General features: G+C 46.8%; 1 pseudogene across 1 annotated transcript; it reads right to left on the bottom strand.

Moving 5' to 3' along the window:
- Positions 1-2,622: 2,622 nt before the first annotated feature.
- On the bottom strand, positions 2,623-12,616 carry LOC102850968 (annotated as a pseudogene). Its single transcript, XR_438874.1, has 9 exons — positions 12,579-12,616; positions 11,505-11,728; positions 11,211-11,283; positions 6,776-6,882; positions 6,387-6,516; positions 5,776-5,859; positions 5,010-5,095; positions 3,674-3,773; positions 2,623-2,795 (listed from the first exon to the last, which is right to left on the bottom strand). The product of XR_438874.1 is annotated as an NADH-cytochrome b5 reductase 2-like (transcript).
- Positions 12,617-13,641: the final 1,025 nt, after the last annotated feature.

The raw sequence follows: 13,641 nt of genomic DNA, 5'->3' as shown, positions 1-13,641 counted from the left end.
CTTCTCCTCATAGAGCCCTGCCTCTAATTGGGTGTTTGGTAGCATTCTTATTTTCTATGTTTTAGATACCATAGTACTACCCTAAACCCACTCCAGACCCATTTTGAGAATGAAAAATGTCTTTAAACATTGCCAAATATCCTTTGGAGGCTAAAATCACCCCTGGCTGAGAGTTACTGGCTAGACAAAGAGACAGCAGAGGAATCCTATCTAAGGGAAAAAAAAATGTGAGACTGACAGAAGCCATATTAACAAAGGCATGGTAAATGAGTTTGCTGGAATTTATCTGGCCCAGATGCAGACTTAAGGGAAAGCTGTAAAGCGTTTAGCAAGCAAGGAGCAAGCCTTCTTGTGGGCAGATCTATGTCATACTCATCATACAAAGTCTGGCAACGAACTTTTCTCTTAGTAGGAGAGACACTGAACCTGTGTTGGACAGATGGCTGGAAGAATTACAGCCCAGGTCCCATTCCCTCTGCAGACCCTCTGAGACTCTGTGGGCCATACACAGTACCCATCTTTTCCCTGCTCCTCCTACATACACAATCCAGTGGAGCCATGTTTCATCATTGCTGCTATCATGCCAGTTTCTGTGACGAGAATTAAACAGACCTTGGTTTGAAGCCTCATGGCGTTATTTAAGGCATTGAACTGCTAACTAAAAGAGTGGTAGTTTGAACCCAACAGTCACTCTGAAGGAGAAAGAAGTACAGTCTACTTTTGTAAAGGTTTACTGCCTTGGAAATTCAACTGGGCAGTTCTAACCTGTCCTTCAGAGTTGCTATGAATCTGAGTCACTCAATGGTCTCCGAATTAGGGGTTTTAGTTTGAAGCCCAGCTCTGCCACCTACTGGCTGAATGGAGAGATAGTCTGAGCTTCATCTAAACTTGAATCTCCATAGACCCTCAGACTTGGTATGAGAGTTGCATGAAATAAAATGGAGAAGCAGCTCTTCGCACTCCCAGGTAACATACCTTTTGCAATCGGGTAAATTCTGATTCACAGTAATAGAACTGCCCCACAGGGTTTCCAAAGCTGTTATCTTTACAGAAGCCAACTGTCCAGTCTTTCCTCAGGGGGGTGGCTGCTGCGTTCAAACGGCCAACCTTTTGTTTAAAAGCCAAAAGTCAACCACTGCTCCCCCCAGGGCTCCTTAACCAGGTAACATACTAGGGCAAGTGTATCATCCTGTCCACAGACAACAGACAGTCAAAATGGTCACCTGTATCATTTGATTTTGTTGTTATGTGCCATTGAGTCACCTGAGACTCATACTGACCTTGAACCCTGCTCTCTCTTGAGCCAATTTCATTGTCTCTGACACATCTACCCTCGTTAACCTAATCACTGAGTCAATCCATCTCATCCAGGGTCATCTCTTGCGCTGTCCCTCCACCCTTCCAAATATGATGTCCATCTCCAAGGATTGGTCCTTCCTTGCAAATGCCCAGAGTATAGACAGAACTTCAAAATCCTTGCCTCCAAGCAGCCTGGTTTCATTCTTCAGAACAGACTTGTTTGTTCTCTTAGCTGTCTATGGTATATTCAATGCTCTTCTCCAGCATCACAACTCAAAGGCATCAATCCTATCATCCCTAGTCATTGTTTAACTTTCTGACACATAGCAAGTAATTGCAAAGACCATGGCCTGTATCAGGTGCACCTTTGTCTCAAGACTTACATTGTTGCTCTTCAGTATTTTGGAGAGGTCCCCAACAGCATATTTTCCAAATGCAATTTGTCTCTTGATTTCCTGGCTGTTGGTACCAAGAGTGCTGATCGTGAAGCCAAGCAAACTAAAGCTGTTAACAATCTCAATCTCTGCACCATCTATCATGATGTTGCTAGTCATTTGGGTTTAGATAAAATTAAGAAACAGCTGCTAAAATCTAACTTTGCAAGTTGTATGTAGCCACTTTCTACTCTCTCATGTCTAGCATTTAAAAGATGTTTAAATGCCTTTCACCTCTATTTTAAGGTTCACAGTGCAAAGAAGCGACGATGACTTTTCTGAGTTCACCTACCACCCCTAGAATCACTAGTGCTTGGGTGTATTTATAATACCACTGCCATTTCAAGGGTTTCCCACAAAGGGGGGGGGGGTGTAGTGTCTAAGCCATGTTAGTAGGTGTGACCTTAAAAGTCTAGAACATTATTAAGAAAGGGGTTCAAGAGAGACTATGAGGAGCTGGTTGTGACCCAACTAGAGTTTTGGGGGGTTAAAAATTCTCCTCTGCCACATTGGCTACTTCTGACGCCCCTTACCCACCATGAATATGCAGACACCAACTCTGCAGGTGGGGCAGGATGGGCCAAGGGCTCAGGATTGCCTACTAGATCCCCTGCAACACATCTCACAGGCAAGAATGCTTTGTACTTATGTTTATTTCACCAACTCCTGAGAAAGATACTAAAATGGAGCTCCTTCACGCCTCCCAAGGACATTTTGAGAAGCCACTTTTGTCTCCAGTCCTCAAACTCACCTACATAGGCCCACAGTAGAGGAGGGTATCAGTGTACATGTCCGGGGCACATTAAGAGAACCTTTCGAAAGCACTGCAGTCTAACATGGTAAAACAGATAAAAGGGGCCAGGCAAATTTGTTCAAGACATAGGATGTGTTAGTAGGTGAAAATCATGTCCTTAGTGTAATCCAGTTTCTCTAGGTTAGGGTGAATGGCATTCTGGATCATGGTGGGTGGGCCACACACCAGGATAAGTGTGGACCCCCCAGGAGGAGGGAGGTGCTCCTTGATCATGTTGGCAGTAATGAAGCCCGAGTCATATATCCAGCCTGAAATGAAGCAGAAGTGGAGAAAATGCTGGAGGAGCACAGGTCACATCCCTGATGCTCAGGCCCCTGTCTTCTCTCCCCTAAGGCCAGGCAGGAGGCAGGGCTGCTCTGTGAGGCTTAAGACCACTACTTAGAAAAATCCTTTAAGTAGAAGGTTTGGGGTTTTGGCAGCCTCTGTAGTACCTACCCCAGACTTCAGGCTCCTGGGACTCTGGGGCCCCTGGAAATATTGGTGAGGCCAGAAACATTATTCAAAAGTGGGTGCAGCAAAATTTAGTTTGGAGTTTGTGAAACCACTCAGTCTGCCTTCTGCTGACCAGTGAGGATATGACAAGACTGGTACAGCTTGCTTAACATGTGGGGGCTGGGCGGTGGTGGGAGTATGACGGTTGGTGGGTTCTGGTTCAGGCTGCATCATCCATCCATGAGGACTGCTCTCTAGGTGAGGTGGGTAGTGAGGGGTGTGGTGACTATGAGCAGTGGTGGGAATGAGGGAGACACTGGCTATTCCAGGTAAAGGGTACAGTGATGGCTGTGGATCACCGTGCCATGTGCAAAAGGCATCAAGTGTGCACTGTGGCTTATTGTGCACATACCACTGCCAGTCTCATCAGTGCAGTGTGCAGATGGCTGCTGGGGTAATAGACGCCTGTCCTTAAGTGCTTTCACAAGCTGATCATACTAAATGTTCTCTTCCTCAAATTTCTACATTTCCTAAGTAGAGGCAAAGCCTAACACTTCACCTTAAACTCATTGCCACTGAGTTGATTCTGACTCATATTCAGACCCCAAACAAAACAGCAAAAGAAAACAGGCCCAGGTGCTGAGATGAGCCAAGGACGGGAGCCGGCCCACAGTGGGAACCAAGGAAATCGTACCGGTGGGAGGCCTGTCCAAGGTGTACCACAGCTTAAATTGACTTGGATGAGTTCTGGCTGTTTCTTCAAGCTCCTGTCTCACCAAGATATCCTCCTCTGTCTGTAAAAGAAGCAACATTAGACAAAGTCTTCCAGGGGCTTCCTACTTGTTCCCCGTTCTGAGAAAATCAACCAACACGTTGCCCAAACTTCCAGTCCAGTGTGAGCACCTCCCAAAGGCTTCCAGAGACAAGTGAGCTCTTCTGCTCCTCCTCTGAACAACCCTTGTACTCGTGGATGTAGGAGCTGGAAGGGTGTAAGCAACCACCCAGAGCAGGAATGACCACCCTCCGCTGGCCCATCATAGTTAGGGGTGGTTCACTCAAAGATCCTGGCCCCAGATCCCACGCTGACAGCCTGCATGGCAGACCCAGCTGAAGAAGCATAGTGCAGGCACAGGATCTTTGCAATGAGTGTTAACGGGCTAAAGCATTAATATGGTAGAATTGTACTGAAGATATAAGAAGGAAACAAAGTCAAGAGCCTTACTAATGGAAAAAAGAAAGCCAGGAGCAACTTGTCACAGGCTCAGAGAGACAGCATGGAAGGTCTGGACCTTATGAAAATATCCTGTTCAATAGATCAAAAGTGGTCAAGTGAAAGGACAAGAGTTTATTATAGTGTCATCTACAGTCACAAAAATGAAAACCAACCTGAATGTAGGGAAAGAGTTAATAGATGATGGTATAACCTGGCACGGATTAAATTTTTTTAAATAATTTTATTGAGCATTTACAGAGATTTTGGATTTCCATTCATTCATTGCTGCACTTCTCTCCCCGCCCATCCCTCCCCCACCCAGTTCACTCCTCTCTTTCAAAAGTAAAAGAAACACTTATGAAGATTTTTAATAATAAAGACAACAGCCTTGAGTGGTAGTAAAGAATGTGTATGTAACTGCAAATATATGCCAAATAAAGAAAAAAGACTGGAAATTATGTAAGAGGAATTTATCAGGGATAGAATCACAGGAGATTATTTTCCTTCTTATATTCTCTTATTTTCCAAATGTTTCTACTGAGGGCATCTCTGATTTTATAATCAGAATTTTAAAGAAAGAAGGGAAACATAATACTCAGTGTTGGCTGGGGTAACAGAAGAGTTTTTTAAAAAGCAGGGCAGGCTTGTCAGCTTCTCAGGCTGCCAGCTGCCCTATGCTGCCCACTAAGCACTGCCCCTGGCCACAAACCCCATCAGTATAAGCTCCCTGAATTCAGGAGGACTGAATGCATGGTCCCCACACAGCAAGCATTCCATCCTCCCACTGCCAGCACAAGGCTCACTCAGCAGAACTGACCTGGTTGGCAAAGATGAGGGACATCTTGGTCGTGTCCCTGGGGTTCCTGGTGATGTGGCGTATGAGCTGCAGCATGGGTGTGATCCCTAGAACATGGTGGGCAGGTCAGCTTTCACCCTGTCTCTGGTGCCAAAAGTCCTTCCCAGAAAGAGATGGCATTTTTCTTCTTGGGCCCAATGACACACTTTTCCCCCTACTGTAATCCCTAAATTTCCAAGTGGGAAACAGCCTCACATTTCAGTTTTATATCCAATGCCCTTTCTCCTTTTAATGTGCATGATGGTAGAGTAATCATTATTAGGCTTCACTCCCAGCTCATTAACTCTGCGGCTTGGAGTGAATCATTTACCTGTCTGAGCTCTTCTATGTCCTCACATGTAAAACAGAATAAAGGAGTGAATGTGATAGTTTTAGAAGTTCCCAATATACTTCTTGATGTGATCTCTTCTTTCAAGTGTTCACTTCAAGGACTGGAAAGAGTCAGGCTGAAGCTGAATCCAGGAGCCCTTGGTGGACCATGGAGGGCCCTCCCTTGCCCGACCCACAGACTTTCTCATGCTCTACACACTGCTTAAGAGGATCTTATGGCTCCCTAGAAACTGTCAAGTTGGTTGAGGGGAGCAAAGCTCACAGGATCAGCTCCAGTGAGTTCCCACCAACAATAGCCAGGGAAGGAATCACTAGGATCAAAGGACTCCAGAGTCAGGTCTCAGGGCTCACCATGTAGACAAAGCAGTCCACGCACTCCCACTCTGGTGCCGCTTACCTGTCCCCCCAGCAATCATTCCCAGGTGAAGGACCAGTTTTTTTTCAGGCTGACTTGTGTTGTCTGTTCTGACTTCAAGATTTCCTGGAAACACAAAGGCCTCCTGTGACTTTTGTAGCCCTTCCCTGAGAGCCAATCAAAGAGCTCAGCCTTTTCTGGGAGTTCTCAGAGTTCAGTCTGCCCGTGCAGCTGGCTGTACCACTTTAAGCCAAGAAGCAGGCAAGGCTGGTGAGGCCCTGATGCACAAGGTCTCCTAAGGGGATTGTTGGATTTTTTTTTCTTATAAGAGAAAGGTAAGCTAACACTGATATGAGCTCTCACACACTTGTAACATTGAGTGAGTAAAAATGTGCAGCACAAGAGAAAATATATGAGTATGGAACCATCCATTTTTCAGTATTGTTAGGAGCCTCTTCTGGTTAAGCACTATGGTAGATGTACAGTGATCATGCCTCTACTATAATGACACTCTCATGAAGAATGTGTGAATCTGTGAGCATATGAATAAAAATTTTAAAGACAAAGCCCATGACTAAGATTGAAAAAGTTTTCTAAATCAATTAAACTACTCCAGGAATATTTTCCTATCTAGATGGAGCCCCAGTCGGTACCTGGACCATGGTAGAACAGGCGTCCAGATGGCCCTCGAAAAAGGATGGTGTCCCCTATTTTCATGTTTTCCAAGTATTGAGTCATCTTCCCCCCTTCAGGATAGTTGGGGTGTACATTTTTGAAGTAGATCTGAAAGACAAGGTTGCATACTTACTCCAGTCCTCTCAGATTTGAGGTGATAGCCACACACAACTTGAAAATGCATTTGTCACTGATAATTCTGTCTATAAGCCCTCTGAACTCAAAGTTGTTTCAAATAATCCAGCTGGAAAATTCTGTACCACGAATGTGTTCCTCACAGAAGACACTGTGCTCCCCACTTTGCTGTCCCTCGACCCTCAACAGGTTCCAGGAGCTTGAAGCAGCTGAGACACTAATGATCATTTACCTTTATAATTAAGTCCACGAAGCCTTGGTCGTCATCACAGGAGACAGGGGTATAAGCCCTGATCACTAAATCGTCATCAATTTTGGCTATGAGATGGACATAGTTACCTATAGAAAAGACAGCAAGTGTAAGTCTGAGTATGGACAGTCTAAGGAGGACATACAATGCCATAAAGAGTGAAATTCAATGGAGTGAGCACATGAAACAGGACCAAGTTCAGGATGTCTGGGTTCCAGGCCTGGCCTTGTCAGTCAGTACATGACGCTGGACAAATCATTTTACCTCTCTGGGTCTTAGTCTATTCATATGTAAAGTACTCACTCTGCTTCAGTCACAGGTAACTAAAGTTGGAAGGTTAAAAGCTCACCACCATTGAGTCAATCCTGACTCACAGTGACCCTATAACACAGAGTAACACTGCAAACAGGTTCTCAAGGGCTAGAAGCAGACTGTCTCATTTTTCTCCCACGGAATAGCTTATGGCTTCAAAATGACCTTTTGATTTAGCTGAATTCTTGAACCATTGTGCACCAGCGTTCATTATTTAGAAGGTTTTAAAATTACAGAAAAGAATGTTTTCTTACTAAGCAAAAGGCTTTAGGCCTTTTGTTCACAGGGTCGCTATGAGTCGTGCTTGACTTGAAAGCAATCAACAAAAACAACAACAAAATACATTGTTTTAACAAACTCACAAGTTAGAAATATCACTGTGGTCTCTGAAAAATCACAAATACCTCATTTGTATCCAAGTACCTGGCACTCAAGAGTCCTGGGTTCATATATATTGCAAGGCCACTGGGATTGGATACACAAAGCCCAGGAGTTCTAGAAGTATAATTGTATATTCCTGGGCCACAGCACTTTCCAGGGGCAGCAGTGAACTGGTGAAGTTGTCTTTACAATACAGAAGTGATTGGTCCAGGTATAGGCAGAAACTTAGGACTTCTGATAATATTCTGTTATCAAATGATGGGCTAGGCTTCCCAGACTTCTCTTGGATCTCAAGTGGAAGGCTTAAGTGACTAAGGGCAGAAGTTGCAGTCTAAAATGCAAAGAGCTAGAGGCAAGAGAAAGCTTGTTAGAATTTCCAAGGGAGTTGTTGATTGCCTTTGAGTCTAGCACAACTCATAGTGACTCTATGAACAAAAGGCCTGAAGCCCCTCTACAACTATCGACATTTATCAAAGTTCATAGAGTTTTTCGGAGGCATGTTGTTTAGGAAGTGAATGCCACACCTGCTACCAAACCTGTCATAGTATGTTACTGTTTTTATGTGCCGTTGAGTCACCTGCAATGTATAGCGACCCTATGTACAGCAGCTCTGAACCCTTTCCTGTCCTGAACTGGTCTCATCAACCCCCATCACCCCAGTCACTGTTATCAATCTATCTCATCTGGGGTCTTCCTCTACCCTTCCAAGCACGATGTCCTTCTTCAAGGACTGATTTCTCCTGGCCACGTGCCAAAAGTGTGTGAGACAGAGCTTCAAAATCCTAGCCTCCAAGGAGAGACTTGGGTTCACCTTCTCCAAGACAGATCTGTTTGTTTTCTAGGCAGTCCGTGGTATGTTCAAGACTCTTCTTCAGCACCACAACTCAAAGGCATGTATTTTCTTCTGTCATCCTTAGTCATTGTCTAACTCTTTGAAGCAGACTATGGCCTGGATTAGGTGCACCTTTGTATTTAGACTGACATCTTTTCTCTTTAGCACTCTGGAGAGTTCCATGACAGCAATTTTCCCAATGCAATTCGTCTTTTGATTTCCTGACTGCTGGTGTTGATTATGGATCCAAGCAAGCTGTAATTGCTAACAACCTCAATCTCTTCTCTATCTTTATGGTGCTGGCAACTGGCCCAGTGGTATGAATCTTTGTTTTCTTGATGTTGAGCTTCAATCCATATTGAAGACTACAGTCCTTGACCTTCTACAGCAAGTGCTTCAGGTATTCTTCAGAAACTGTAAACGCAGGGGATTGGAAGAGAAAGATGGAGCAGATGTGCAAAAAGAAGAGAGACTTAAGAGAGATAGAGATTAGGAAGGTAGAAAACTTGCAGGAGAGTATAGAAGTACAGTTCTTGAGGTTGTGTTAGGGACATAAGCTGAAGACTTAGAGGAAATCTTAAAGCCTAAGAGAGAGTGAACCCAAGTTGCTCTTTGACTGCTAGGCTTTTGAAGCTCTATCTCACATACTTTGGGCATGTTGCCAGGAGGGACTAGTCCCTAGAGAAGGACATAGTGCTTAGAAGGGTGGAGGGAAAACAGAGGAGAGGAAGACCCAGGATGAGACTGATTGGTACAATGACTGAGGTATGTGGGGGCAGGTGTGTCAAAGATAGTGGGATTGGCTCAGAATAGTACAGAGTTCAGAGCTATTATACTCACAGGTGACTCAGCAGCTTATAACAACAACAACAAAGGCACAAATACTCTGTACTAGGAAGTCAGGCTCAATGATTTTGGCTGCCCATTAGGGATCTCCAAGAATAAATTCCTGGAGCAGATTCTCTCTGAATATGGAATGAGAAACTTGGAAAGGCTCTTTCAGATGCAGCCAACCCAGACCTGACCTGGCTTCATCACCAGAGAACTTGGTCTACACTGGCTGATTTCTCAGGTCCCATCTCTGAACCCTCACAACAGACTCCCAGAAGCTTCTAACTTAACTTGCCCCAACTATCTTTGTACTAAGTTACACCAGGACTGAGGAGAGAATGGACCAAGGTATAGTCCAAGAAATGCCCTATCTCAAAATGTTTCACTCTTCTGGGTTTCTTGCCAGCAGGCCTGGCCCCACAGTCCTGGGATGGGACTAGAAAGAGGCTGACACTGAGCAATCACAGATGTAAAGACAGAAAGGAAGCAGCAAAGAGGCTCCAGGACCAGCTGGCTGCTCCAGGTATAATTTCACCACCTGATATAAGTGAGGTGGAGGAAACATCTGTGTCTAAAGCAAGTAGGCTGTGTGGATTAGCTCACTACCAGGCAGGCAAGACACAGAAGCAGCTGATACAAAGCTTCTTTGAACCCAACACTCTGGGTTTAATGATTTTCTACCTCATTAAGATTGTTTTTAATCATTTGGTGATGCTACAAACTAGAAATGGAATAATTCTTAAATTCTAGGGTTGATTTCCACAAAAAAGACTCCTTACAAGAGTCTAAGATCTCTGCAGAGAAACCACATGGTGGGGGGAGAAGATGTGTTAGCCTGCAGAATTGTAAGAAAAAGACGAATTGCACTAGGAAAATCTGCAGTCAGAGACCTCTCTAGAGTATTGAGAAGCAACAATGCCAGTCTAGAGACTAAGCTGTGCCTGATCCAGGCCATGGTCTTCACAATTACTTGCTGTACCTCAGAGAGCTGGACAATGACTAAAGATGACAGAAGAACTGATGCTTTTGAGTTGTGGTGCTAGAAAATAGTAATGAACATACCATGCACCACCAAGAGAAAAAACAGGTTTGCCTTGGAGAGGGTGAAACCAAGTTTTTCCATGGAGGTAGGATTTTTGAAGCTCCATCTCACATACTTTGAACACGTGGCCAGAAAGAACTGGTCCTTGGAGAAGGATATTATGCTTGGACGGGTGGAAGGACAGTTCAACAGAAGACCCTGGAGGAGATGGATTAACACAGTAACTGGAGTACTGGGGGTAGGCGTGTTAGAGTCAGTGAGACTGCCTCAGGATAGGGCAGGCTTCAGAGCTGTTGTGTATCTGGTTTCTACAAGTGGCAGGCGACTCGGCGGCACTTAACAACACCGCCATCACCTGGGAGATGCTCAGCCCTTAGAATAATCAATCTTACTAGATCATAGAGAAGCATTTGCCCAAGGAAAAAACTCATAAGGCAGGAAGCAAAAGGCTGGTAAGATGAATGCAAGTAACAATCGCAGAGAGATAGTGGGAAAAGTGATGATACAATGTGGAAATTGTAGTTAGTGTCTTAAAATAATATACAAATAAAAAAAGCTTATTTAAAGTCAAACATTTGTGGTGTTTGTATTAACACCAACACTAAGAGACTAAGACCTCTTCTGTGTGCACTGCATTTTTCAGTTTCTAGATTTTCATATCCATCACCGATTTTCCACTCATTCAAGGATCTGGGAAACTCAGGACCAAGAACCTCAGTTCTCTGAGGCTCAGAGAAGTTGACAGGCTTGTCTAAAGTTACCCGGCAAGGGGTCTGAGGTGAGATCTCTGCCCTTCTGTTTCTAGGGTCAATCCTGACTCTAAGTTCATTGAGGAATCAAATTTAGGTGGGGCTAAAGTGAACAATGAGAAAAGGGAATGTACCACCGCCTTCCTTTTCACCCCATCCATGGAAGTGTGTCATGGCAATATCCATACCTCAGCTAGGTGTTTAGCTAGGAGATGAGCGCCCAGCCTCAGAAAGGCTCTAAGCCCGATAAGGACATCACATTTCACTCACCTATTGGGAGGCCCAAGACATGGTCTGTTGAGGGCAGTCCAAAGCGAAACTTCCTGGTGTTATGGTTGATTTGCTATCAAGACAGAAAGCACAGAGTATGGCTCAGTCAGCTCTCTAAACGCCTTGCTAAGCAGAAAAACAGCTTCATTTAGTATTACCCCAACACACAACTACTGGGGTTGTAGGGAGCAAATATGAAGCCATGAAATGTCTTAACTGCCCCGCCTTCCCAGCCACCATATTCCCCATCACTCAACCCCTGCTGACAGGGGACAGGGTGCACCAATCCATTACCTCTTTTTCAATTAAGGGCAGAGGGTACTTGGTTTCAGGGTTCTGTAAAGTGATAAGCTTTTTTCTTGAGTTCTTGTTCCTCAAGGCCAACATGAGCACCGTCACGCCAATGATGGTGATGGCGAGGAGCAGGGTTGGGTCCTGAACAGATACAATGTGAGCAGAGCAGCTTGGGTCTTACCCACCCTCCCCACACCAGAGGCACAGGAGCAGCTGAAGGGTTCCTGAAAGGAACCAGCCAGAAGGAAAGGTACTAAAGCAGAAGGCAGGTGAGCCCGAGGGAACAGAGATGGAAGAGTCAGGCTCCTTGGACCAGGCCAGGCAGTTGGGCAGCCACATCCCTTTCGGCCTATCAGCCTTCATCTAGGCTACACAGAAAAGAATCCCTCCTTGAAATGGAAGAGCTCTGGGGGTCAAATGGTAAGGCGCTGCACGGCCAACCCAAAGGTATGCAGTTTGAACCCAGCAGCTGCTCCACTGGAGAAGGCTGGGGAGTTTCCTCCCATATGATTTACTGCTTCTGAAAACCCTCTGGGGGCGGGGGCGTCAGCTATGGTCAGGCTCAACCCGATGATACACAACAATCTTGAAATAGAAGTGGTAAGAGCCAATTGTTTGTTCTAACATCACTGTTTCTAAAAGTGGAGTCCTCAGCCCCTAAGGGAAAAACTTGGCTATAGGGTGTGGCATGGCCACCTGTCCCCCCAAGGTGGCTGAGAGCATGGCTGGAGACAGGCTCACCTCTCCCTACTCTCCCTACTCAAGCTTGGCTAAACTAGGGGTAAGGGGAGTAGCTCCTACTAGGGGGTGATCTCTGACTTTAACACCTCTTTTATATCAAAACCCTCCAAAGGAGGCGAAGGAAGCCTGGGCATTCACCTGCCAGCGGCTTGGCCAGGTTCCCGAGCCCCAGCCACCCAGCTCCCATAGTCTTATTTCCCGACCCTTTATTGACCCGATCTAGGACAGATATAAAAAACAACAACAAAACCCGTCCATCCCGCCCTTTCCTTACGATGGGGTCCAGTTACCCTTTCACCTTCCTTTCTCCAAATCCTGCTCCCAGCTCCTCACCCAGGTAGGTGTGTCTCCAGGATCGACTGGGCACCCATCAGCCCCTCGCGCTCGGTCTCCCCAGCCCGCCTCCGTGCGACCCCACCGAGTCCTCCACCCTTCCACCTTCGGCGAAACCCACCCGGAATGACATGTAGAACATGCCGTCGAGCTGCGCCTGGCGGCGGAGGCCGGTGCGCGGCGGCGGAGGCGGTGCGCGTCTCTGTCTCTCGGGCCGGCCGCCCGGTGTGCGCTGCCCTGCAGCTCCGCCTGGCGGTCGGGCGCGCCTTGCTCACTCAGGCGCCCTCGGAGAGGAGCAGGACGGCGGCCGCAGCCCCATCCACCCGGCCGCTCCTTACACGCCGCCCCGCGGGTGGCCAGGAGCGAAGGAGGTTCTCTTTCCGGTGAGTTGGACCCACTGCCAGCCCTGCCTCAGGGAAGCGCTGATTCAGGGGCGTCGGCAGCCTGGAGAAGCCCGGCGGAGAGCCAGGGCGTCGAAGTTCCTGGAGAAACAGCCCCTTTATAACACCAGGCCCCCTCTCTGCCCTGGTCCGCTCCCGACACTCGCAGAGCAGCCATGGCTGCGCCTCCCGTTTACTTGTGTAACGGTGACAGTGAGAGAAAAAGTGACGAGAAGGCAGTGCCGGTCAAGGAAACGGGAATCCCGGTCAGCTCTGAGAGCACAGTAATGAGCTCCCACGCCGAACCTGGCCCGGGGCAGGCGCTGTGGGAGTGCGGACTGGGGACGTAATGGAGTTAAGGAAGCCCAGATAGCGCTCATTCATTCTTCCACTCACTCACGATCGATCGGTGGAGAGAAGTGACAAGTACCAACACTGATGCTGACCCCGGTCCGACGGGAGGCGGTTAGGTGGTTTCCTCACGGTGCCTTTCAGAACCTCGATACCCCCTCCCCCCAGCAGTTCTCGGATGGCCGGGCGCCTCCTCGCCCGGGTGAAACCGATTCGCCTCAACCCCCCAACCACACCCCTCCGCCGGCACGCGCGCGGTGGACGCCTCCCCAGAACACCTGCAGGTGCGGAAGATTGGGCATTGCGTAAAGTTTTAACTATCTAGTGAGTAG

This window comes from Elephantulus edwardii, unplaced genomic scaffold (assembly GCF_000299155.1).
Source record: "Elephantulus edwardii isolate Elephantulus edwardi_28Jun2011 unplaced genomic scaffold, EleEdw1.0 scaffold00044, whole genome shotgun sequence".
NCBI classification, from domain to species: domain Eukaryota; kingdom Metazoa; phylum Chordata; class Mammalia; order Macroscelidea; family Macroscelididae; genus Elephantulus; species Elephantulus edwardii.
Note: the sequence above shows the minus strand (reverse complement) of the source record. Positions and strands in the feature narration are given on the sequence as shown.